The sequence below is a fragment of the Odontesthes bonariensis genome, chromosome 11 (assembly GCF_027942865.1).
Source record: "Odontesthes bonariensis isolate fOdoBon6 chromosome 11, fOdoBon6.hap1, whole genome shotgun sequence".
NCBI lineage: Eukaryota > Metazoa > Chordata > Actinopteri > Atheriniformes > Atherinopsidae > Odontesthes > Odontesthes bonariensis.
In genome coordinates, this window is record NC_134516.1 from 24149961 (window position 1) to 24177715 (window position 27755).

Below are 27755 nucleotides of genomic sequence, written 5' to 3' on the forward strand. Positions count from 1 at the left end.
GTCAGACGGAAGTCCAGCGCGACAGGAGGTCCAAATGAAGGAGCGGATTGCAGTCATGAAAATTGTAAATTGGCAGTAATACAGTGTCAAATAATCGTAAAGGTAACAAAATGGTTGGTAAAGGTAATATCGCGGCTGATGAAGCAGCGAAAGTAGCATCAAAGTGCCAGCTTTCTGTTTTGGCACCAATGGTGTTACTGGAGCCAGATGTCGCGCCATCACAAGGATATTGGTCATACATATTGGATAAATAGTCGTAATTTTTTTTTTGGTAAGAGAATTGATTCATCTGTTTGTTTTTCCATCAGAGATTAGCTCAAATAATGGTTAAGTGTTTGTTTATAAAGGTGCAAGAGGCATTCTGCAGCAGCTGCGAATCAAGCAGCGCTGTGGGGCCGTTTATCGTCCACAGAGTCAGGGGATGGTTGAGAGAATCAATGGAACCTGGAAAGTGAAATTGAATTGAATCTGTGCTTCAACTAAACTAACTAGATGCTCTGCCGCTTGCACTAATGAGCTTTCGTATGCAGACTCATAGAGTCATGCACTAACACCGCATAAAATGCTAACGGGTCGACCCATGCCGGCACCTCAGTGCCCACTTGAGCAGGTGCGAACAGAGAGGAGAGCTTACATGAAGCAACTAACTGAAATCCACAGAACAATCTATCTACAGGAGGAGTTCAGAGACTCAGGTCTCAAACAGCTGGTTGAGAGACCAGTGATGCCAGGCGACCAGGTGCACATCGAAGTGTTCCGGAGGAAGTGGCACGAGCCAAGACGGAAAGGACCGTACACAATGGTGCGAGCAACATCAACAGCAGTTCAAGTGGAAGGTAGCAACACATGGTACCATTTGAATCACTGCACTAAGGTTCGGACTAAAGACACAGACGGAGTTAAGTCCGAGGGAAAGGATGAACAAAAGGAAGATGTTAAGATTTCTGACACTGTGAGCATCCAGGTGTGGGTGTTGGCCGACAGCATGGGCTCAGGAGAACAAAGCCTGGAGATGTTGGACGGGATCCCGCAAACAGGAGAGGCTGGAAGGGTCCCATGATGAAGCCACCCCGCAAGGGAAGTAGCCAGCCTGGGTCAGATGAGTATGATGCAACAATACACACCCACTCAGACCATGCCACGCCACGAACTTTGCCAGCAATACACACTAGAGCTAGTAGTGAAGAGGTATCTGCTAAGCTTGAAGTTAAGTTCATGGAATAAACGATTTGAGGAGGGGTGGATCATGGGTCCGGTGGAGGAGACGACCAAATCACCGTCTCTGGACGCCACGACAAAGGGGCAATCTGGTAAGATCATGTCAGATTGGGTCAGAAGGAGTTGTTCACAATGGTAGAATAGAAAGATTTTTCGGGGAAGACTAGGGGGACTTGATACCGTTAGCACTACAGGACAGAATAATCATGTTAATCCAAGAACAGATGGAGTGTACATGCACAGGTAAAGTCAGGAAAACAGTGTAACTGTGGAAAATGGGTTAAGGCAGCACAGGATGCGTGGTATAGTTGGGCATGGTACACTACGGGAGAACTGACAGCGACGGAGTGTCTCATATGTGCAGACGCTCCAGGAGCATTGCCTGTTGTTGTTCCAGAGCCACTTACCTTCAGGGACTGTGCAGTGGTCCAGCAACGGGAATGCAGGAAAGGTAGGTTCACATCGGAAGAGGATAAACGGTTATTGTTTCCTATGTGTGGTATTAAGTGCAGATTGATGTTCGGGCCAAATAAATTACATAGTTATTTTCAAAATAAGGGAGGGCCACAAATTGGAGTCTTTTTGTGCTGAATTTAATCTGAGTACGTCACAGGATGGGCCTCCCACTGAGTATAGAGTAGATTACGATGGTGAGTTTGTATGCTTTTGGAACTCGCGTAGGTAGTACTAATGTTAAATGAAAACAAGATTTATTGGGATTTATTTATTTGGATCAAAATGTGAAAATATAGAAATGATCATTTTAACTCTATATCTTTTTGGGGATCAGACACACCCAGTGGCTGAGGGTTACTGGATGTGTGGAGATCATGTTTTGTTAAATGTGCTACCCAACAGGGAGATAGGTTTTTGGGCACTGGTGAGGAGGAACACATCAGTTGTGTTAGTGTATGACAAGGTAAACGAGATGCGAGGTTTGGTTGTGGAAAAAGGGAGAGTTAAAAGATCTAGTGATGGCTACATCAGGGATAAGCACGTTTACTTGGATGCAATAGGGCAGCCGAGAGGGATTCCTTTTGAGCTCAAAGCACACAGGGAGGTTGCAGCTGGATTTGAGGCTGGGTTGCAGGGAATCATATTTAACAAAATGGGGAATGGACTAATTACATATAATACAACCAACAGAGAATTCTTAGCTACACGAGTGAAGGGTTTGCAGGCTTTGGAGAACAACTACATGAGACGAGTATGATGGCTTGGTAGAATAGACAAGTTTTAGAATGGATATTAGAAGGGAAAATTGGTGTTTGCCAGATGGTTGGGGAAAATGTTGTACATTTATACCCGGGAACACTGCAGCTGATAGAACGTTTACAACGGCCGTGAAGGAGTTCAGAGAACGGAGAGAGGAGCTGACGTGTGATGCTGGTGGAGGTGAACGGTGGTGGACTGGTCTGTTTGGGATTTTGGGAGAAGGGGGAGCGATAGCAGTTAAGGCGGGAATAGCAATATTGTTGATAGTGAGGATGGTTTCCCTATTGGTGTGTTGCATTATACCCATTCTGAGAAGGTGTTTGCTGCAAGTGATGTTCAAACAAACAGCGGAAGGAATCTGGAGGCGGATGACCATGCGAGACCAGGTCTGAGGACCAACGCATGGAAGAGCTGGTCAACGAATGAAGGTTATCAACGGACGGTTCACAAGTTTCTTTCTTCGAGGGTGGAACCAAGTATAGTCTGACAGGGAGAAGAGATGCTGAAGATCTCTTTGATTGGGAGTGACGTACTGGCGACCTCTCCTCCCAGAGTTAGCTTAGCAGTTCCAGACCCAGCCGGACGGATGTTCGGCCAGAAGCAGACGACACCAGAGTACGGGAGATGGGACGGGACTGAAAGAGCTGCATTACATTGCTTTTTAGTACTTTTGTTGTGTGATAATCCATAATTTTATGTATTGGACTCGAGACGAAACTGTGATTAATCGGTTTGATGGTCGTGTATTCATTCTATGTTTATTATCAATCAAAGCCGATCACTGATATGTCCATTGCCAATTGTGTCAGTCAACTGTTCGGAGTGCGACCTTGGTAAAGTGGTCGGTCGCCAGTGGGGGGGGCCGTAGGTGAATTTTCCCAAGATAAGAACATGAGTTACGAAAGTAGCAGCCGGTGGGTTTTTCGCACCTATGCACTGCGAACAGTGGACAAGTGTGATGGCAATGTAAAACTTGTAGTGTTGTTGAAATCAATATTGTGTAATTTAAGTTAATCATTTAACATGATTCGAGTAGACACATATATATATTCCTTTTCATGTATTCAAAATTGTCCCGTTGATTGATATTGTAGAATTATTAGAATAATTTAGTGTTCATTATGTTAATTAATTCTTAATTAACTATGTGGGATGATTTTCTTTCATTTTAGATTATTTCTTTATTAAATCACTGATAAGTGATTTCAGGGGGGACTATGTGGGAGAAGGATGTCATGACATGTTCATGACTTCTGGCCTAGTTACATCCTGGGCCTTGTTGACTGATTCATATGAATATGGGTAAAAGGTAGTATGGGCTGTTTACATTTAGGGCAGACGCTCGGCGTCGCAGGAAGAGATTGAGTCCGGATGACGCATGCATGTCATGATTAAACCAGTATAAAGTTGGTTCACAGTATGAAGACGGTGGACATTTTGTACATTCTGAATGCACGTTTTGCTGTGACGGTTTGTTCAATAAACTCCCCAATGGACGGCTGACCAACGCGGGATTCGACTCTAATTTCTCCACAACACCACCTCGTTACAAATTACGGTAAAAATAATCAAAGAATGATCTGGAACCGGATTATACCAATGTGCGGGGCGGCGGAGATCAGCAGCACTATGGCAGCCGCAGAGCATGTTCACGACGAGGGAGACACAGAAGACGTTACAGTTTCTGTAGAAGACGACGGTCACCCGTGGTCATACCTGGCAACTTGTGATGGCAAAACGAGGCTTTTTGAAGCATTGAATCATTTTGAACCATTGTGTCATAAAGTGGTTCACTACTCGAAGCTTCATTCAATTCCCTTGGGTGACCTCCACTGGCGTAGCGATTGTTGCACCATGAGAAGCCCTGCGAATGTGATGCATATAATAACACGATAATAACACTTATGTATGTGTGTTGTACATATGGGTTTGTAGTACCTCATTAAAGATTGATTAATTTACCCATGAAATAATAATTTGCCCTCTCCGGGTCAGGAATGAGATCCTTCCCCAAGTGGAGGAGTTCAAGTATCTCGGGGTCTTGTTCACGAGTGAGGGACAAATGCAGCGGGAGGTTGACAGGCGGATCGGTGCGCCATCAGCTGAGCCAGAAGGCGAAGCTCTCGATTTACCGGTCAATCTGTTCCTATCCTCACCTATGGTCACCAGCTGTGGGTAGTGACCGAAAGAATGAGATCGCCAATACAAGCGGCCGAAATGAGTTTCCTCCGCAGGGTGTCTGGGCTCTCCCTTAAGTATTTGTTTGGATTACGTTTGCTGCCGACCAACTCCAGTTCTCTTCAAATAAAAAAACTTTTTGGAATACCATCAACTTCACCCGTTTCTGTGTCTCCGCTCCGGGGTCCACGGGTTGGGTACAATCTTTAAAGGGACGCAATACATTACAGTTTAATATTTAAAAAAAACTCAAAATCTTTTATTTATTGTTTTCTTTGTATTATATATTCTTATTAGTTTAACTTGCCTGAGTGGTTCAACTTAAGATGTTTAATTTAAACTCTAGCCTGTTTTGCTCATAAAGTGTAATAGATCTTAGTGTTCCATCTAAATGGTTAGGAATCTCTTCATTGTAGTTTGACAAACTAGGGGCCCCCAAACGGCAACTTGCTTAGGGCCCCCACAAAGCTAGAAACGGCCCTGGAAAGGAGAGAAAAATCTTCCTTTCAGGTTCCCACATTTCCATTAGGTTAGTCGCCTCTAAAGCTGCTCGTCTCTGACTGAATCACACTGACAGCTTCTCATTTCCACTGATGGATTTTTAATGAGAATCAAACAAAGTGAGATGTAACCAGGTCAAGTTGGAAGCAAAGAGAATAAAACAGGTGACAAATTTTACACGTTGGCTTTTCTTTAGATAGATAGATAGATAGATAGATAGATAAGTACTTTATTCATCCCAATTTGGGAAATTGTTGTGTTGCAGCAGCATACAGTAAAAGATATGTAAACAATTAAAGTAAAAACAAGCAAATAGTAGTGTGATGGCAGCTGGATTTAAGGATCATTTCATTACTGATTATTTCTAACAACTTTAACTTCATTATTCCAAAGGAAGAAAAACGCAGAATATAAACAGATATCAACATGATAGACATCATAATCATCATCTTCGGTCAGAGTCTTTCTGCACACAAGCTGCTGCTGCTTCATCTTCTGTGGATCATGTCAAGGCATCTTTATTTATACAGCGCATTTCATACTACAGGCAACTCAATGTGCTTTACATAAAGACAAGGCATTTAAAAGATAAAAATTAAAACACAGTTAAGAGCAATCAAAGAAGAGGAGGAAAAATAAAAATATAAAAAATAATCATTAATTAATTAATTTAAAAGTGAAGAGTTCAGATAAAATACTTTCAGCTGTCATATGCACAGCTAAATAGAACCGTTTCAGCCTGGATTTAAACATTGTCAGAGTTGAGGCCTGTCTCACATCTTCTGGAAGACTGTTCCAGACTTTAGGGGCATAAAATTGAAACGCAGCCTCACCTTGTTTAGTCCTGACTCTGGGCCCCAGCAGGAGACCCCTCCCTGAGGTTCTCAGAGCCCGAGTTGGTTCATATGGCTCTAACATGTCAGAGATGTACTTTGCTGCTTGACCATGAAGAGACTTGTACACAAGCAGAGCTGTTTTAAAGTCTATTCTCTGAGCGACAGGAAGCCAGTGCAGAGACCTGAGCACTGGACTAATATGGTCGTATTTCCTGGTTCTAGTCAGGACTCGAGCAGCAGCATTCTGGATGTACTGCAGCTGTCTTACAGCCCGTTTAGAGCCCAGTGAGCAGGCCATTACAGCAGTCTAACCTGCTGGAGACAAACGCATGGATCAGTCTCTCTAAGTCTGGTTTAGACACTATTCCTTTGATTCTGGCAATGTTTTTTAGATGGTAAAAAGCTGCTGATGTTACAGATTTAATGTGGCTGTTAAAGTTCAGGTCTGAGTCCAATACTACCCCGAGATTTCTAACTTGATAGTTAGGTTTTAGAGAGAGAGTCTCAAGGTGACTGATAACACTTTCTCTTTGTTTCTGTGGGCCACAGACAATGATTTCAGTTTTGTCTGAGTTTAGCTGGAGGAAATTGTTTCGCATCCACACACTGATCTGTTTGATGCAGTGACGCCCTCATTTATCAAGCCGTAGTAGAAAGCATCGTTGATATGAGCGGAGAACTCGTCGTACGCAGAGGCTCAAGTGAGATTTACAGAACATGCGTACCACACCAATCCCATCGTAAGACCGAGCGGCTGTTGATAAATCCGGCGGCTGAAATCCATCGCAATTATCCTAACCACGCCTTCTACAAAAAGGGGCTGAGAGGCCGCACCTCTAGAATTTGCGACATGGATAGACGAAAGGCGGCAAAGAAACGCTGTCAACAGCGTTGGTGATGTAAATCGCAGACCGGACGAGTTATATATTTTCCCCTACTGTGATGGTCAATAAAATGTGATAAACTCCAGATTAAATGAAATCTAAAATTGAACGATGTTTTACTTTTTCTCCAATAAGATCAGGAAGAAGTGGTCCAATATGAAATTGGCCACAAAAAAGGTCGCAGCTCTCCGACGCAGCATGTCACAAACGGGGGGGGGGGGGGGGGGGTGCCTTGGAGGAGAGGGTGGCTGGCCTGATCGGAGCTACGTCTTTTTTCCTTGAATAACAGAATGCTTACCAAAAGTCAGAATCGCTGAATAAGTTCCTCTCTCCTCCTGAGCGCTCTTGGCTGTGCAGGCTGGTGGTAGGGATCTCTGGGCACGGGGTCCTCTGGATGTACATCTGGAAATGGCACTCCATTTTTTTGGGCAATGTTATGGAGAACCCCGCATGCAATAATAATATTGCATACCTTTTCGGGCGTATATAGAAGGGTTCCCCCGCAGCCGAGAGACAGATCCACCTGCCCTTTAGGTGCCCTAACCTCTCCACAGTGCGCAGTGTTAAAGCGCCTCTCCTGTTCGGTGTGAGGGTGCGCGGTTGAATAATGAGCCATCACTCTTCCAATTACGGAGTTGTACTTGTTTAATTTATTTAATTTGCGTTTATGTTTATATTTATGTTGAAACCAAATAAAACATGGGCCTTCTTTGAAGTGATAAGTCTGTAATTTTAACCTAGAGATTTGTTGCGACTGTTTATGTATGCTATTGCAGTCACCGCAAGTCAAAATGGAAAAGTGCGTACACGCCCTCAGACCTTCGTGGCGATTTCATCTTTCCTGCGCTCACGATGGATTTGATAAATGCCAACCTTTGTGCAGAAAAGAACGTACACACGACCTACGCACGTTTTTCGTCTTACGCAAGTTTGATAAATGAGGGCCAATGTATCTACAGGCCCGTGTTCTCCTGCCGTCAGTGACACGTAGATCTGAGTGTCATCTGCATAGTTGTGGTAGGACACTTTATAGCTGCGTATTAGCTGACTAATGGAAGCATGTACAGATTGAACAGCACGGGTCCCAGGATCATCAGTACAACAGATCATCCTCTCAGCTCACATCGTCCTGTTCACCACCACTTCCATCTGTAGAGAGAAGAAGAAAGAAGAGGAGATAAAGGAGTGTTTCCAGAGCGTCTCTTCCTCAGCTGTCAGTCAGTGATGCAGCATCCAGTATAAAGAGCAGCAGGGACATCAGTCCCGTTCAGAGCAGCTGTGGAACGTAGCCAGCTTCCTGTCAGCTCTCATGTTAACATGTTGGAGGGAACACGCGGAGCTGGAAGCTCACACAACTCAACTCAAACACATGATCACAAAGAGCTTCTGGCTGATCTGATTGGCTGACTGTTGAATCCTGAAGCCTGACATCATTCTCCTCTCACAGCTTCACACTAAGAAAGCTGCAGGTTTACAGGAAACACTGGATGTATTGTACTAAACCAACTGGGTTTAGTACAATACTGCTGAGAGCTGCATGTGTGACGCTCATGAAATGTGAGGTCACATTTTATGTAATTTTGTTTGTTTTAGTTTGAAAATATTATTTCTGTGAAAGAAATATGTTAATATGTGCCAAAATGGTAAATTATTACATCTTGGTAAGAGCGCATTTAAAGAGCTTTTCAGTGTCACCAGTAGGGGGCAGTGTGGGCAGTTGCTTCTCCGCGACTCTTGTTTACTTCCTCATTCTACCGAGCGAAGCTGCACTGAACAGAAGCAAACGGTCGCCTGTCTCATTCTTTCTCCTGTTTTACAGGTTGGTGGTGTTTTAAAACTTCTATAACTACCCACATTTGTGTTAAACACCTAAATGTGATGTTAGATGATTTCCTAAGGGTACTGACAATGTTTTGATAGTTTTCTGAACAAGTGGTAAAACACTGTTCTCTGTGTGACTCAAAATGGCGCCGCGGTAAACTTCTTTTTCTGTTGTGACCAAACCAGGTCGTAGTTTCTGGCTCCAGCACTTTATTTTGGGTTAAAAATTATTCTTTTGAGTACATTATTTTATTACAGGTGTAAATTAATTGAATGTTACGGTTACAGAGAAATATATATGTTTTGTTAATATTGTAAGCAGTTAAAATTGTTAAAACTTGCAAGTCTTCAGCTCAGGCTTTTATCTTGAACCAACAGTCATTAAGAGCAATATGCTAGTTTAATTTTATTTGCACTACAAGTGAGGTTAAGATAGGAGAACATGTGAGGACCTATATGTTTTATATTTCATGGTATTATTTTCAGGAGTTGTGAACAAAATGGTAACTCAGTTAATTGACTGAATAAGAATGTATTAATGCAGTAGTCCACTGAACTCAGGATTATTCTTTATGAAGAATTGGAAAATGTGTGTTTTATTTGGAAACGAGGTTAATGCTGTAACTAGCCTACATGTATTTTGGTTTTGTTTCTGATATTATGGATGGTTGTACTGTTAAAGGACACTTGAATATGGAAAAACAAAATACATAAAAGAGAAAAGGAAAGAGATATTTTGCAAATTGATAAATAAATTCTACCGAGCGAAGCTGCACTGAACAGAAGCAAACGGTCGCCTGTCTCATTCTTTCTCCTGTTTTACAGAAACCTTATCTGTGTACAGGTATCCTGTCTGGGACCTGTTACACATGGACCTCCAACACTCTACTGACCTCAGAGTCTCCAGTTTGTTGTGTGGACTCTTCACAAGATCAGACAGTTCCTTCACAGCTGATTCCTTCAGGTTGTTGAATTTCAGGTCCAGTTCTGTCAGATGGGAGGGGTTGGACTTCAGAGCAGAGACCAGAGAAGCACAGCTGATCTCTGACCAACTGCAGCCCCACAATCTGAATAAAGAATAAAACATGTGCGCTGAAGCCAACAGGATGCAGGTTAAAACAGTCAAACAGAACAAGTGAGACTCATAATTGTTACCTATGTTATGTTATGTTGTTATTTGATGTCTTTATATCATAAGGCTACATTATATCTTTAACCTTCATATCTTAAGAAGTCCTCAGTCTAGACAATCCTCTAGACAAATGTGTTTTAAGACAGAGGAATGGAGAAATCTGGGTATCTTTGTTTTACCAAACCATACCATACCAACTTTATTTATAAAGCACTTTATACACCCAACGGACCAAAGTGCTATACAGAATCATAAAATACAATCATAAAATAGAAGGGTCAAGTATAAAAGCAGTACTAAAGTAATTAAAATATAAACACAATAAAACAAAGTCAAACATCTCAGATTGTGCCAAAGAAAAAAGATGGGTCTTAAGAAGGGATTTAAAAACAACAAGTGAAGAGGCCTGTCTTATGTCCAAAGGAAGGTCATTCCATAGCTTGGGAGCTGCCACAGAAAAAGCACGGTCCCCTGTGAGTAGGGGTGGGCGATATGAGCAAAAAAAAATATCTCGATAATTTTTAGGATTTTCACGATAAAGATATTTTGACAATATTTTAAAAAAAAAATTAAAACTTGCTTTAAGATCACAATAAAATGAACACAAGCATGCAAGTCTAAGCACACACGGCCGGTACAGTGAAACTGCGAATGGCTCATTAAATCAGTTATGGTTCCTTTGATCGCTCTACCGTTACTTGGATAACTGTGGCAATTCTAGAGCTAATACATGCAAACTGACCTTCGGGGATGTGTGCATTTATCATACCCAATACCCATGCGGGTGCCTCTCGGGGTGCCGCGGCCGCTTTGGTGACTCTAGATAACCTCGAGCCGTTTCTCAAGACTACTTCTCCCTCCGGAGAGGGAGCCTGAGAAACGGCTACCACATCCAAGGAAGGCAGCAGGCGCGCAAATTACCCACTCCCGACTCGGGGAGGTAGTGACGAAAAATAACAATACAGGACTCTTTAAATCCTTTAACGGGGATCAATTGAAGGGCAAGTCTGGTGCCAGCAGCCGCGGTAATTCCAGCTCCAATAGCGTATCTTAAAGTTGCTGCAGTTAAAAAGCTCGTAGTTGGATCTCGGGATCGAGCTGACGGTCCGCCGCGAGGCGAGCTACCGTCTGTCCCAGCCCCTGCCTCTCGGCGCCCCCTCGATGCTCTTAGCCGAGTGTCCCGCGGGGTCCGAAGCGTTTACTTTGAAAAAATTAGAGTGTTCAAAGCAGGGCGTGGCGCCGTGGTAAGGGCAGAGGACCACTGGCGCCGCACTTTATTGATTTTTGGCGATTGAAAAAAAAAAAAAAAAAAAAATATATATATATCCTATATCTCGATATTGCAAAATTACTCATCGTCAAAACAACATTCACGATAATTTCGCAAACAATACATATCGCCCACCCCTATCTCTGAGCTTGCGCTTTGCCTTCGGGACCCTCAGAAACAACTGGTCAGCTGACCTGAGGGAACGGGAGGGTGTGTAAGAATGTAACAGCTCAGACAGCTCAGTCCGGTCTCTTGCTTTATCAGCCTCTCTCTTTCTCTTCCTTGCTTCATCAGTCAATGTCTTCTTCTGTTTCTTCGGTGCCTCTGCCATGATGATCGTACTGACAATGTTGCGCTAGCTTAGCCTTATACCTGGGAGCGTGAGAGGGGTCTATTTGTTTTTGCGGTAGGTGTGCCAGAAAGCAAGTCGAAGTACTTCCGCTCAGCTCCCGGGCCGGTCCAGCAAAGTTACATAGCGCAGTTATTCCAACTCAAACCCCCGAAGGGCATAGGAGACAGGCCAATCGTAATATTAAAACTCATTTTAGCTGCACAATTTTTTTCAAGCTGTCATTTTAAGGTAGAAATGTTACATAGTATTGCTTTAAGGTGAAGTCCTCTGTGCCAGCCAGTTCCGTCACCTGGGCAACAAGAAGACCCCCTCCGGTGTAGAAGAGTGACCTGTCCAGGCAACTTGAAAGTCCACGAAAGTCACCCACAACTAAGGAAGGCCTTGAGACGCGGAACCGAGAGAAACCCACTTGGACCCCGCTGGCTATTACCTGGTGTGATCCGAGCTGACTAACAGGCCTGAAGTGTCAACCACGTTGTGGTGTTCCAACACACAGGAATATGGTTTTATTATTGGTGATACTTTTATTTTGGTACTGGTAAATAATGAGTTCCTATTGGCTGTTCCCTGTGGTACAAAAGGTACTGCGCCACCAGGCGCCTCTCTCTCTTGCACCTGCCATGTTAGGTAGAGCACAAATGTACAGTGGCTATGGTTATCAGTAAACCAGATATAGTGTTATCTTGCATATCTGCCTTTGTGTCATTCCAGTTGTCTGCTTAAGCAATTACTACTAGTGTGCAATACACTACACACGAACATACAAATGATGAATGACTCCAAGATGTTAGCCTTTAACTGCAAATAGTAAACAAACCTAGACTATTTGAGTAATTCCGGTATCTCTCCATTCCCCATAGTTATAATTCACTAAGTGTTTCCTATATAATCACCCATATTCAATGCATATCTCCTGTTTGTTTTAAGGTTCATATCTTTGGTCATATCGTTTCAATAAATAGTTCATATATATACTGTATATATATATATATATATATATAATTAACAGATTGTGTTGTATGTTTTTTTTACGTAGTGTCGGTCAAACCAAACGAGAAATCACGAGGTAGCATTATGAGACTGATATATTAATTTCAACATACCAGAATCATAAGATTCTGTCTTTTTCCTTCTTTGAAGGTGGTGCCCATACATACGAGGTTAAGTAAGGCTTATTTAGACAGTGAGAACTTCTTGTAAGTCCTTATATTTTATCAAGTTACGCTACATCATATTAATCTGAACAAACAACTAAAACATGGTGTCTGACCTCAGAGTCTTCAGTCCACAGCGTGGACTCTGCAGAAAGCTACACAGCTCCTTCACCGTAGAGTTGGAGAAGTAGTTGTAACTCAGGTCCAGTTCTGTCAGATGGGAGGGGTTGGACTTCAGAGCAGAGCACAGAGAAGCACAGCTGATCTCTGACAAACTGCAGCTCCTCAATCTGAATAAAGAATAAAACATGTGAGCTGAAGCCAACAGGATGCAGGTTAAAACAGTCAAACAGAACAAGTGAAAAAGAGCTCTCAACTCAAAATTTTCAGATTTTATTGTCCACCCTCGAATCTTTTTCCACTTCCTGACTTTTGTTGCTTCTCTGGGTTGAAAGCCAAGACGTCAGCTGACTGGGGTGCTAAATCCTGACTGACAGAATAACAGAGAAGGCTTGAGGAACCCTCCCCATCATGCTGCCTTCAGGAAATGTTGGAACTGCAAACATGTATTAGACACCTCCTACACACTATATTTCCATAAGTGGTGGTGACTTTATGGCCTTTTGTGCGGGCAGCGTAACACTCTGGTTCACAGTGTTCATCCTTGTGTTAGACCTTGCAATTAAAAACACTTCAATTTCTCCACTCTCTTACCTTAGTTACATTAGTTAATCTAATTTGGTTTGGTATTCAGACAGTCCTTCTTTCTCTTCAGGTGAAATGTTTTCAGGGGATACAGAAGACAGTGCAGATATCATAGAAAACACCTTTTTTTCCTCAGATTGTTTTTTCTTAGCCAGATTACTGCAAGAGTTCCCACATTCTGCCATATTTCTCTTCAGCCTGAACCTCATTCCAAAAGATTTGTAACAGTTCTTTGACCCCAAGTCTGACAGTTTTATGGGATAAAATAGAGCTATTATGTTTCCAGTATGAGATATGTTAGCATTTAGAGGAGGGGGTCGAAGAAATGTGGATTTGAATGACTTTGTGTATCTAAGGACTAGAAATTATTTCAACACTCAAACTGTCTTTAAGAGTATTTGAGATTAGCCAAAAGTCTATGATCTGACACCTAACACATGGGTACTTTTCTCTCCAGATGTCTACTAAGTCAAATTTCTGCATATGTATTTTTAAGTTTGCATTAACACTAGGTTGCACTCCTGCTGGCCATCTGTTTGGTCCTTTGTTTGAGGTTTACTCTGCTGTTTTAGTTTTCAGTCCTCTGTTAGGGCGTTTTCACACCAGAACTGTTTGCTTCACTTTAAACAGAGCAGAGTTGGTTTCCGCTTTGTTTGGGCAGGTGTGAAAGCTCATCCGAACTTTGGTGTCGACCAAACGAGCAAACTCTGGTCCACCTGAAAACGTGGGTTTTGATTTGCTTGTAGTGTTGCACCGATACCGATACCAGTATCGGGCAGGGCCCTGATCGGCACTAAAATGGTGGTATCGGTATCGGCGAGTACCAACAAATAGGGCAGCGATACCATTTCCGATACTTGTATGACACTTGAACGTCTCCCGACACTCGCTACACTGTGTTGTGATCACTGTGCAGCTATCGCTATTGGCCTGCTCCAGACCAATGAGAGCAGGCCAATAGCCGCTCTTAACCAACGCCGGGGCAGCTTTTTCTATGTGTGAGGAGCAAGACGTCTGGCGACACGGCACTCTGTCAGCTGGGGAGGGTGTCGTTCGCAGTCATCTAGAGCTGCCGGCGACGAAGACAGCTAGCCAGGGGGAGTTTGCAGCGCTAGTGTGAGGAGGGGAGGCTGGGTGCCTCCTGTAGTCAAAACTGGGTCCACGATAGAGAGTGCTGGGCCGCCATCGTTCCTGAGTGCCTAGTGAAGCTAGCCTGACTTGTAGTGGGTTTTCATTCCGTGCTGTGTTTAACGCGTGCCTTAAAGCTAGTGAAGCTAGCCTGACTTGTAGTGGGTTTTCATTCCGTGTGCTGTGTTAAGGGTTAGCCTGTTGTGTGTGTCGCGACCAAGGAAGCCTGCGTTCCCAATCCTTCTCTCTCTCCATCCAAGTAGTATGCAGCTCTTCATATATATATATATATATACCGATACCACTCTGTTTGAAAAAAAAAAAATATATATAATTTTAATTATATTTAATTAATTATAATTTTTTTTTTTTAAAACAGAGTGGTATCGGTATGGTATCGGCCGATACTGCACAGCCAGGTATCGGTATCGGGGCCAAAAAATGGTATCGGTGCAACACTATTTGAGTGAAACCTGGTGCGGTTTGTTCAAAGTGGGAAAATGCAAACAGACTATCCACTGAACCAAAGAGAGGAAGTGACGTACCGCTCTTGGCATCCTCAGCACAATGTATTTTTGCTGCTTCAAACTGTTGTTATTGTTTCAGCAAGAAATATTCACCAACTCCGGACCTCTAGAAGCATCAGCCAGTGATTCTAGATTTGTTTCTCTCTGACAGATTCACTGTGTTTTCTCATTATTTAATGAATCATCATTTCATCAACTAAACCACTGAAGAAGAAAACAGACTTTACCATGAAGACCAGCACAACTTTCACATCATATTAATCTGAACAAACAACTAAAACATGGTGTCTGACCTCAGAGTCTTCAGTCCACAGTGAGGACTCTGCAGAAAGCTGCGCAGCTCCTTCTCTGCAGAGTCTCTGATGGTGTTCCCGCTCAGGTCCAGTTCTGTCAGATGGGAGGGGTTGGACTTCAGAGCAGAGACCACAGAAGCACAGCTGATCTCTGACAAACTGCAGTTCCTCAATCTGAATAAAGAATAAAACATGTGAGCTGAAGCCAACAGGACGCAGGTTAAAACAGAACAAGTGAAAAAGAGCTCTCATTAATATAATGACAACATGCTGCTGCTTCAATAAAGACGGAGTGACTTCAGCTCTTAAACTCTGCCAGCTCCACCAGTGGCTCCATCCATGTGGACACACTCAGTAAAGACTGAGGACACATTCAGAGGTGGTCCAGGACACTTTTGTCCACCTTTGCAACATTTGTTAAGCAGTCTGAATAGAATGAGTCCCGGATCACATTGAAGGACGAACTATTGACATGGCACAAGGATGAGATCTTTCCATGAGTCGAATGAAAGAAACATTTCAGATGGCCCATTTTTAATTCTGATCTAAAGGGTTTTGTGTTCTTTTACGAATTAAGATAAAAGGTTTTTACCGGGATTATGTTACAACATTTTTTTTCCATCTGTGAAACAGAAATTGCAGGTGAAAATTGTACGTGACGTGTGGAAAGACATCATTTTAACATCAGGAAATCATTTGAACTAAAACAGAAGAACTAAAAGAGCTGCAGTGAACTGACCTCAGAGTCTCCAGTCTGCAGTTTGGACTTTTCAGTCCAGCAGACCGATGTTTCACTTTTGAATCCGTCAAGTTGTTCCCACTCATGTCCAGTTCTGTCAGATGGGAGGAGTTGGACTTTAAAGCAGAGGCCATAACTTCACAGTCAGTCTCTGAGAGTTCACAACCAGCAAGTCTGTGATGAGAGAGAATGGGAAGTCAGTTCTAATAAAAATCAGACAATCTGCACTATAAACACTAACTGAACTCTATATTCTGACTAAATACAGTGATGTGAATGTAATGTCCGCTCATGAACATCTGTGATTAATTTAATCTTCCTGTATTTGACATAACACAATTAATCTCTTCAGTCAGTTAGACATGAGCATGTTTAAACAGGTTAAATCCTAATTAAATTCACTGATAAGAGAAAAACGTGATGTTACATTTCAATTTTAAAAATGTTGAAGGCATTCAGTTTGACCTGACTAGAATTTTTTTTTTACATTTTTCATTTGAGAGTCTTTTGAAAAGTTCAGCTGAGTGAACATTTACAGTGAACAGTCTGAAGGATGATCTCTTTGCTAATCACTACTTTCAGGTATGACTGTTCACACCCAAACACAGGATCTATTCATGATATCTCATTGATCCAAAGCATTTATGATACAATAACAAACCATCCAAAATAGTTTTCCCACAGAATTCTGTTGCATAATTCTCAGTGAGCTGGGAGTTATAGCCAATATTTTAACTATTCTCTTCTGTAAGTTATGTCTACATGTTAACATTCTTCACATAATGATTTCAAAATCTGGTCAGATAGCTTCTGATTGTGCCTCCAAATCTCAGCAGACATTGGATATTTCACCTGGGTGTAAAATCTGCACCACAACTAACAGCATAATTACAACAATTAAAATTATTAATCTGCGTGAATCAGATTATACTTCTGATTACTTCTGTTTGTTTTCCATGTTCATCTTTCAGATAACAGCACTCAGGGAGAGGATCAGGTGAGCAGGTGGAAAGAAAGAAGGCGATGATGCTGAGGCAGTGTTACACCAAATTCTGCGACCACAGGGGGCGACAGCGTACATTCCTCTGTATGTACGCCTTGAGGACCAGCGAGAAGAAGAGTATTTACGTAAACTGCGTAGCACTAATAGAAATTATAAACTTCACCATCGCATTGAATTGCTGTTGTTTAAATATGTAAACCCAAAATAGCCGTTTAATAAATCGGTAAATGATTAAAGCTGCAGTCTGCAGGATTTGTTGTTGTCATACGTAAAGTCCTACTTTTTGGCATTTTAAGAGTTTACATGATCTATCAGAACGCTTGAAGTTGAAAACGGTGACCTCCGTAGTCGCAAAATGCAAGAAATGCTTATTTTTTAACCGAAAAATAAAAAGTTATTCAACTTCCTGTCCCGCCCCATCAAAACACATGAGAACTCGTGCACGTCTACGTGCACGCCAGATGCGCTTACACGACTCCTCATTCATCAACTCACCTGTGATTTGCGATCATGGAAGACACAGTAAGTAGACTAGCCCGTAATGAAGTTCAATAGTCCAGATAAATAAGCGTGGGGACGAGCCTACCTTGTATCGCACGTGCACAATCGGTGATTGACAGGCAGCAGAGCCCAGCTCGTAACCTGATTGGTTACCTTTTACCGGTCCGGTCTGCAATTTTGTAAACAAACCTGCTGGCTTTGGAGGGACCTAGCGGGACAAATAGGGGACCTAGAGAACTCTTTTTTTTTTTGTATTGGGGTATTTAATGTACTACTTTCAGAATCCCCGGACAGTTCCAGGCATTATGCTTGAAAAAGAGTTGCAGACTGCAGCTTTAATAAATGTTTCCAAGTGCTTTGTTGGGAGGGAGATGGGGTTCAAAACAGCTTCTGCCACCACTTCATTACAGTCAGCTCTTATTTAAAATAATATGTGACCCCCAAATAGCCAGTATCACAGAGGTCACAGAATATGATACCCATCATAATCTGTGACCTTACTGTAATTTCCCCTAAATAATATCACAGCTCAATACAACTATTTTTCAGAGTTCTGCCAGCTCCTCACTACAATCTGGAGGCATTTCACATAACATGGGACCCTCTATTAGCCCCTATCACAGAGGTCACACAATATGATACCCATCATAATCATAAAAATAAGAAATTAAGGTTACAAATTCTGACAGGTTTATGATGGGTATCATATTGTGTGACCTCTGTGATACTGGCTATTTGGGGGTCACATATTATTTTAAATAAGAGCTGACTGTAATGAAGTGGTGGCAGAAGCTGTTTTGAACCCCATCTCCCTCCCAACAAAGCACTTGGAAACATTTATTAATCATTTACCGATTTATTAAACGGCTATTTTGGGTTTACATATTTAAACAACAGCAATTCAATGCGATGGTGAAGTTTACAATTTCTATTAGTGCTACGCAGTTTACGTAAATACTCTTCTTCTCGCTGGTCCTCAAGGCGTACATACAGAGGAATGTACGCTGTCGCCCCCTGTGGTCGCAGAATATGATGGGTCGCAGAATTTGGTGTAACACCAGCTTCTCTTTCACCCACATTAGTAGATTCCAGAAGAGTTCACTGAACTAGCCCTGCGATGGACTGGCGGCCTGTCCAGGGTGTACCCTGCCTCTCGCCAGATCACCGCTGGAATAGGCTCCAGCCCCCCCGTGACCCGACCGACGGATTCAGCGGGTATAGAAAATGGATGGATGGATGGAGTTCACTGAACTATTCAGCTAATTGAAATGTTGCAAATTATATGAACTGATGGCGACCATAGTTCATTTTATATAAACTTAAAAAGCCAACATTTTTACCTTAGCAGAGAGAATCTCCTACCCTATCTAATACTGAGCTTAACAAGAGAACTTCAAGTAACATGCTGTATTTTACATTTAATACACCTAATAAACATTTGTGCGAAAAAAAAGAAGTGATTTGGGTAATGGGGGTCCAGTAGAATTTCATGTTGACCAACTTCCCTATATTGAATCATATGGTGGACTTTTTAACTCACTGCTTCTGCGCTTTGTCTCAATTTTTGTTCAATAAATGATGACAGAGCGTAATATGCCATGTGTTCTTCAACCAAGTTGTATTTACCTCATTATTAGACCGAGTAGCAACTGTTGTAGTAGCAACAGTTAGCAGACAGTCACTCTTCCTCCTGAGCTGCAGTTAGCAATACAGAGTTGCTGCTTCATTCTCCTTTCTGCTGACCTGTATGTTGCTTTCTGTTCGCTCATCACTTTTGTAAAACTCTTCACATACATGTGTCATGGTCTCTCCCCTGGCTCCTGGTAACAAGCACTTAGTGCTTTCAATTAACTCTCACTCTGCTCTGCTTAATTGCTACACCTGTATTCACTCTGCCTCCTCATTGGCCAGCCAGCTGCACTGCATTCACTCTGCCGTTAACCTCTGTATATTAAGCTCTGGTTTTCAGTTCCACTCTTTCAGACCGTCTGCGAACACACTCCTGACTCCTGTTGACAAACCCGGACCTGCTCTGAAACCCTGCCTGATCTCCAGTCCTTGAATACCCGACCTGCCTTCTGCCTGAAATCCTCTCTGATCTCCTGCCCCGGTAATGTTGACCTGCCTTCCGCCTACCTACCACGATTCCTGCATTGCCCTCGACTGTACTGCCGCTTTGGTCATCTTTCCTGTTGTGTGTGTGTGTGTGTGTTCCCCCCCAGGACTCCCAGCCCCGTGGTGAGTGAGCTCCGACCTACCACCACCACCTACACGAGACGCCGCTCAACCACTGGGACACACACACACAGGCACCTGGACCATAGCACAGTGGTTAGCACACCAGCCTGCCAAGCCAGCGACCCGGGTTCGATACCCCAACTCCCTTTCCCCTGAAACCTAAATAAACTGTGTAACGTGACGCATTTGTGGTCCTCCTCTGTCTGGTCCTGACAACATGCAGTAATGATATTAACACAACAAGGAGCCTCTTCTGCTTCTCAGTGTGCTGGAAAGTAAACACAGCCTTTGCACAGCCAAATATTTGCAGCGTGTCCTGTGCGCTCTACACAGTTATCTCCCACAACCCCTCCCTCACATTTCCACAGAGCACATCTCCAACAATAACTCTGCTGCTGTGAAGCACATAGGACCAGATGAAACTGTCTGCAGATTCTCCAGAACATCTCTGGTGTTCATGTGTAGAAACAGTTTTTAGGGAACTAAACCACTAATCTACACAGACTCATGAAGTCAATGAACACATCAACTCACCGAGCCTTTCTGCAGTTCCTCACAGCTGGAATCAGTCTCCTTCGTCCCTCAGCTGTTGTGTTGTACTTCTCCAGGTCCAACTCATCCAGAACCTCCTCTGATATCTGCAGCATGTAGGCCAGAGCTGAGCAGTGGGTCTGAGAGAGATTCTTCTCTGATCTGTTCTCTGACTTCAGGAACTTTTGGATCTCCTGATAAACTGAGAGATGGTTCATCTCCATCAGACAGTGGAAGATGTTGATGCTTCTGTCAGGAGAAATGTTGGACATGTTCATCTCCTTCAGGTTGTTGATGACTCTCTGGATGGATTCTGGACTGTTCTGTGTCTGACCCAGCAGGCCTGCTAAGAGTCTCTGGTTGGACTCCACAGAGAGGCCATGAAGGAAGCGAACAAACAGGTCCAGGTGGCCATTTTTACTGTTGAGGGATTTCTCCATCACTCTCTTCAGGAAGTCATCCAGAGATGAGTCACTGTAGTCTTCTCCCAGGAAGCTCTTCAGCACCTCAGTGTTCCTGTTGGTGTAACAGTACATCATGTAGACTGCAGCCAGAAACTCCTGAACACTCAGATGAACAAAGCAGTAAACTGGTTTCTGGAAGATCACACACTCTCTTTTGAAGATCTCTGTACAAACTCCTGAATACAGCGATGCCTCTGGGACATCCAGGCCACACTGCTCCAGGTCTTCTTGGTAGAACATGATGTTTCCTTCCTCCAGATGTTCAAACGCCAGCCTCCCCAGCTTCAGAAGAACTTCCCTGTCAGCCTCCGTCAGCTCCTGTGGACTCGTCTCGTGTCCCTGGTGGTACTTGTTCTTCTTCCTCTGTGTCTGAACCAGCAGGAAGAGGGAGTACATGTCAGTGGTGGTCTTGGGCAGCTCTGCTCTGTGGTCAACATGTGCTCCAGAACTGTAGCAGTGATCCAGCAGAAGACTGGGATTCCACACATGATGTGGAGGCTTCGGGATGCCTTGATGTGGGAGCTGATTCTGCTGGACCGCTCTTCATCTCTGAATCTTCTCCTGAAGTACTCCTCCTTCTGGGAATCGTTGAAGCCTCGTACTTCTGTTACCCTGCCAACACATGTAGGAGGGATCCGATTGGCTGCTGCAGGTCGGGAAGTTATCCAGACGCGAGCCGAGGGAAGCAGGTTCCCCCTGATGAGGTTTGTCAGCAGCACGCTGACTGATGACTTCTGTGTGACTTCAGACACAGCCTCCCTGTTGCTGAAATCCAGAGACAGTCGGCTTTCATCCAGGCCGTCCAGGATGAACAGAAGTGTGCAGCCAGCCAGCTGCTCTGCTGGGAGCTTCTGTAATGTTGGATGGAAAACATGGAGCAGCGTGAGAAGACTGTGCCGCTTCTTTCTGATCAGGTTCAGCTCCCTGAAGGAAAGCAGAATCACCACACTGACATCTTGGTTCTCCCGGCCCTCTGCCCAGTCCAGAGTGAACTTCAGCACTGAGAAGGTTTTTCCAACACCAGCGACGCCGTTGGTCAGAACCACTCTGATGGCTCCGTGTCGCTCAGGTAAGGCTTTAAAGATGTCGTGGCACCTGATTGGAGTGTCATGGAGGGTCCTGGAAGCCGTCTCCAGCTGCCTCACCTCATGCTGGGTATTAACCTCTTCACTCTGTCCCTCTGTGATGTAGAGCTCAGTGTAGATCCTGTTGAGGAGGGTTCCACCTCCTGTTCCATCACTTCCTTCAGTCACATGTTCACATCTCCTCCTCAGACTCATCTTATGTTCATCTAAAACCTCCTGCAGACCAACATCTGCTGATCAAAGAACAAATTAGTTTTGTTTAAAGTCCTTCTGAAACCTGAGGGGGTCTGAAAACTAACAACTGTCCACTAAAACTTTTATTCTCAGCGTCTGAAGAAACTGAAACATGAAATGAAATACAAACAGACACATTTGAGCAGTTAAACCTCCTCTTTTTAAACCACTGACTTTGTCGTCATGGTGATTCATATTTTTGTAAAACATTGTTTGTGCATCTCGAACATGTTGATGTGATGTGTGCATCTAAATGGGTTAACAGGAATATCTGACCTGGTGCCGTTCTGCTCTGACTGGCTGTCTGTGGTCCAGCTCTGGTTCTGGATCTTTCTTCACACTGGGGACAGAAGGAGCCTCCTGAGGAAGCAGACTGGTCCCAGTATGAGGTGATGCACTGTCTGCAGAACCAGTGTCCACAGCTGGTAGAGACCAGATCCTTCAGGACGTCCTACACAGAGTACAGCAGGACTGCTGCTGCTCCTCACAAACACCGCTCCTCTTCCTCCCTCTGTCAACACATGTCTTCATCACTAAAATCACTTTAAAATAACTCCATGTGGCCTTAACTCTGCTGTTCGATGTGAATACAAACTCAACCCTTCCTGCAGCAACATTTTACATTTGGTTCAATCTTCAGTTTATGTGGTGACTTCACTGTGTGAATATCACTGCTGCTGCTCTACAGAAAACATTTCATATCAATCCTAATACTATTCTACATGTGCTCTTTTAGATTTAAGAAATAAAAAACTCTGTAGTAATTACAAATAACCAATAAGTGTACTGATAAAGCACTGGGCTGATAGTGTGTGCTGATCAAATAGATTCTAACAACACTGGCTGCAGCTACACTCTGAGATGATCACACTTCATCCCACATCCATCCACTGTGACCCCCTGAGCTGTCAGAGGCAGAAAATACACCATCACTGACAGACATGTGGTCCTGTTCAGAGTCCATGTGGCTCCTGAACTGGAAGTAGAGTTTAGATTTCCAACTGAAACCAAAATGATCAGAAACTCAGCTCTGTAGCCAGAGTTTTGGGTTTGCCACATCAGATTGTGCACCACCATCTCCTTGGTTTAAGCAAGTCAGTACCTGTGCTAACCTAGTTAACAGGACATTTAGCTGGTTTGGATATAGATGCTGAGTTTAACAAAAGTAAAATATATCATGAAAGATCCTGAAATCTGTGTTTCAGTTGTCTTACTTTGTGTCTGAGGGTCCAGCTTCATCACTGAATAACGGAGGTCTTCCTTTGGACCAGTCACTCTTCATAGACAGACAGTCAGATCCTGGAGACTCTGCTCGCTGTCTGTGGTGCTGACCTCTGCAAACACAAACATGCTGTTATTCATATACATTCATTCATATACTGATATTTCTGCTTTCCTTTCCAACTGTATTCATATAACTTTGTGTTAAGGCCCCTGTTTAATTACGCTGACATTTAATTTTTTATTTGTTTTATATCATTTAATCCTTCATTCATAGATTTATTCTGAAATCACTGAATTAAATTGTCCTTTATCCATCTATCGCTTAATTTATTCATTATTCTTTTCTCTTTTTGTAATAAAGACATCATGAAAGATCCTGAAATCTGTGTTTCAGTTGTCTTACTTTGTGTCTGAGGGTCCAGCTTCATCACTGAATAACGGAGGTCTTCCTTTGGACCAGTCACTCTTCATAGACAGACAGTCGGATCCTGGAGACTCTGCTCTCTGTCTGTGGTGCTGACCTCTGCAAATACAAACATGCTGTTATTCATAAGCACATACACAGAAAAAAATTCCCTTCACTCACAGAATGATCCAATAAAATGGTCTCTGAAAGTCTCTGTCCAACTCTGACTGGAGACAAAGAGATTCCTCTGTTTGACTCAGAAGCATCTTTATCAGAGACGTGTCAGCCAAAGTGAATGTTTCTGAGCTTAAAACAGGGATTGATTCCTCTAAAGTGTGTTCCTGTTTACCTTTAAAGATTAAAAACCAGCATTTAATCAGAATCATCTCTGAAATATAAAAGATTTCCCTGCCTTTTTCCTACACCTGTACCTTATATGAGTGTGCAGGGTATTAAATTCCTGAAGCTAAATCAGTTGATGTCTGTATGTTCATATCCACATACATCTTATAAAGGGTTTTAAAAACAAACTTCAGTCATTTAACGACTCAAAAGCATTTTAGAGGCTGGAAGACAGAAAATGAACTCATTTACAGTAAATGTAAATTACATTTACAGAAAGGCTGTTTCAATCTCTTTTCTGTTCGTTCTTTATTTGGTGCAAAGATCATTTAAAACAGGCAGAATTCAGTCTGACAGAATAAGTGTGAAACCTTCTCTTTATAAAATACGCCATCACAAACAGATCACATCTCCTCCTGCTTTGATGACTGCTGGCATTCTTTTTCCTTTTTGTCTTCTTTCCTTCCAGCTTTCACTGCAGCAGCTGCTGCTTTTCACTCTGACAGAATTAGAGGTTCTGATTGGTCAGCTGATGCCACCTGCTCATGAACCTAAACACGCTCATATTCAGAGTCAGAAAACCTGGGCTGATAACCAGCATCCTACTACAGCTTAACAAGATCTCCATTGTTAGGGTTAGTTAAGCCAGACCACCTAAAAATAAGCTTAAAGTCACCTTGTCACCCTGAATATGTTCAACCTGCTTCACACCCTGTTTGGGTTACCAGCATACGTTGCCATGGTGATGTCCCAGGTAAGAAGCTGACCCCCTTCAGGAGCAGTTCTCTTACTTTGTGTCTGATGGTCCAAGTCCATCACTGAGTTCTGGAGGTCTGGGTGGGTTCCTGTTTGTAGAGCGACTGCTGGATGCTGCAGACTCTGCTCTGTCCATCTTCTGGACTTCAGTCAGTCTGAGAGAAGAAAAGAATAAAGACAAACACGTCTGTTCAAGTCTCACAGCCAAACTGAAACAAGCTTTTTACCTCCTTCTTTTCTTTCTGTTCCACGTCAGAAGGAACTTTTAGAGAAATGAGACGTCATTTCTTTCCTCCGAGCCGTCAGACTCAGCTTGTGCTGACACAGCTGGATCAGCTGATCAGCTGCCAGTCTGCAGCTTTGAGTGGAGTTTGTATTTACAGATGAGTTACTGCTGCCAAAGCTGCTCTGAAGTCCTCCAACATCACAGAAGACTGATTAAAAACCTGCTGAACACACATCAGTATTTATCTGTGTGTTATTTACATGTTCATTCACTCATTCTGTCAGTAAACTCCTTCAGTAATGATCCAGCTTCTGATGAGACGTCTCATAATCTGTAGAAATGATTCAGGAACAGAAATGTTCCTAAAGTGGTGATCATAGCAACGCGTCCCCCAGCAGTGACGCAGCTTCAGAAGAGAAAATGGCCGCCAAAGGAAAGAAAATCTTTGCTGGAGGATGAAAGTTGTTGCCTTCTTCATCAGCAGTGAATCAGAAAGCTGAAACAATCTGAACTTGACGATTTTTCACCTGAGTTGGATCAGTTCCTTGTCTCAGAGCAGTCTGATCAGCTTCGTTTTAACACCGGACACAAACTGCTGAGTTCTGCTTCTTCTTCCTCTGCAGTCCACAGAGAGAAAACCCACTCAGAGGCTCTGACAGTGAAATAAGAAAAATGTTATTAACACTCACCCTGACTCTGACTTCAGGTTTCATCCAGCGGCTGTTGACTCAAAATGGAGCCTGACCCGTCTGAATGTGTCTGTGTTCCTTCATAATCTGATACAACTGGTTCACCTGGTCTGAGGCTCCGCCCCTTTTCCTTTACAGGAAATCAGGTGAGCTCATATCATTGTGTTTGTGATGCTCACAAATACCTTTTTAGGGCCCAACCCAACGCTGACACTCCCATTCATATCTCATACATTAAACTAAGTGTCCTCACACACACAGCAACATCACACTCAGAGTTTGAGCTACAGCAACAAAAAAGTCCAGCAGAGACTTTTCTTTCTCACCAACTCAGAGAGAAACAACAGCTGCTGCTGCAGCTTCCTCCAGTCGTCATTCAAAGTGTCTCCACTTCCTCTCTGACAGCCTGCTCTGACAGCTCAGACGGCTCTGACTTTCTGACAAGTAGAAACCTGCAGATCTTTGAAAAGCCAAACAGTCTGTGGCAGGAACTTTATTGAGTTTCCTTATTGCTGCAATCACTGACCAATCGGGTCGTCTTGCAGTTTATAAACTGCTCGATAGCAGTTTGTGTACCTGTCACGCTTTAAGCTCTCCTCCGGTGTTGAGTGCACGACCTGTTACCTGAGCTCCGCTGCTCCTGCTCAGATTTTTAACAGCTGACAACAGCTGACCTCTGTTTTTTTTTTTTTTGCTGTAAAGCACTTTGAATTACCTTGTGTATGAATTGTGCTCTATAAATAAAATTGCCTTGCCTTGCATCTTTGTTTAGCTGCAGGAAATTCTGGATCAACCGGTTGGTTATTTGTTCGAGGCTGTTTGCTGTGCCAATTATTCCTCTGTGCCAGCAGCTGAGCACCAGTTCTGCCAAAACTAACAGGAAACATCCTCCTGCACTGCTGGATTATCTACAAGTAATACTGACCAAGTCAGGAGATTAAAAAGGAAGCAGAGGATAGTCAACCATCTCCTAAACACGGGACTTGTGTTCAGTGTGTTCATGGTCATGACGTACCTGAGTTTGTGGACTCCTGAGTTACTTTAGGAAGCTTGGATCCTCCCTGCATCATTTACAATTTATAGTGTAGAAGCTAAGCCAATGCTTTAAGCCACTGAGGTGTTTCACTTGTTTAAACCTAATTGACGCGCTTGGACCAAACCATCACGGATGAATGAGTACCCTGTTGCCGTTGAGTTTACAAACAACTCCGTTTATTTGCCTCTCATGATTACATCCGTACGGAGCACATATGTTGCTGCACAGCGGTCAAAAACTGTTTTGTCGTCCGGAAACACCTGACGAGCCCCCAAACATACATACAATATATATAGGCCACCCGCCAATCACAATCCGACAACAATTAGACAGCAATTAACAAATCTGCTCTTACACTCCGGCCCCTAATTGTCATGGCCGGCAGACATGGCAATTCAATACAGAAAATATTAATAAGAGCACGATATGAAGTATATGGAAATGCAAAATTTACACTTCCTGTACCAGGCAAAGTTTGGTCACAGGTCTCTCAATGACACTATTTTTAGTCTGTAGCTTGACAGAACGCACCATGCCCTTTGAATCAGGAAAAATCTCCAACACTTTCCCAGGAAGCCAGAAACCACGAGGGGCTGAGGAATCCATAATGACAACAACATCTCCAACTGTCAGACTCTGTTTCCTCTGATTCCACCTCTGTCTTTCTTGCAGTAGGGGCAGATATTCCCGGGTTCCAACGCTTCCAAAACAAATCCGAGATGTATTGAGCTTGCCTCCAGCGTCGCTTCACATACATATCAGAAGATCTGAAAAGTCCCGGTGGCAAGGCTGGTTTTCCCTTCAGAAGAAGAAGGTTGGGAGTGAGCGCTTCCAAATCATTTGGGTCGTCAGACAGTTGTGTAATAGGACGATCATTCATGGCTCCAACCTCGCACATGACCGTGTGAAACCCGTCATCATCAAGTGTCTGCTGGTGTAAAACTGAGTAAAGAACACGCCTGACTATGCGTATTATGCGTTCCCAAACTCCGCCATGATGAGACCCGGCCGGAGGATTGAAGCTCCATTTAACTCCGGCTGAAATTAAAGCTCCTTGAATGCGCTCA

General features: G+C 43.3%; 1 pseudogene; it reads right to left on the minus strand.

Annotated features, from left to right (window-relative positions):
- Positions 1–5141: 5141 nt before the first annotated feature.
- LOC142391875 (NLR family CARD domain-containing protein 3-like) lies at positions 5142–25732 on the minus strand (annotated as a pseudogene).
- Positions 25733–27755: the final 2023 nt, after the last annotated feature.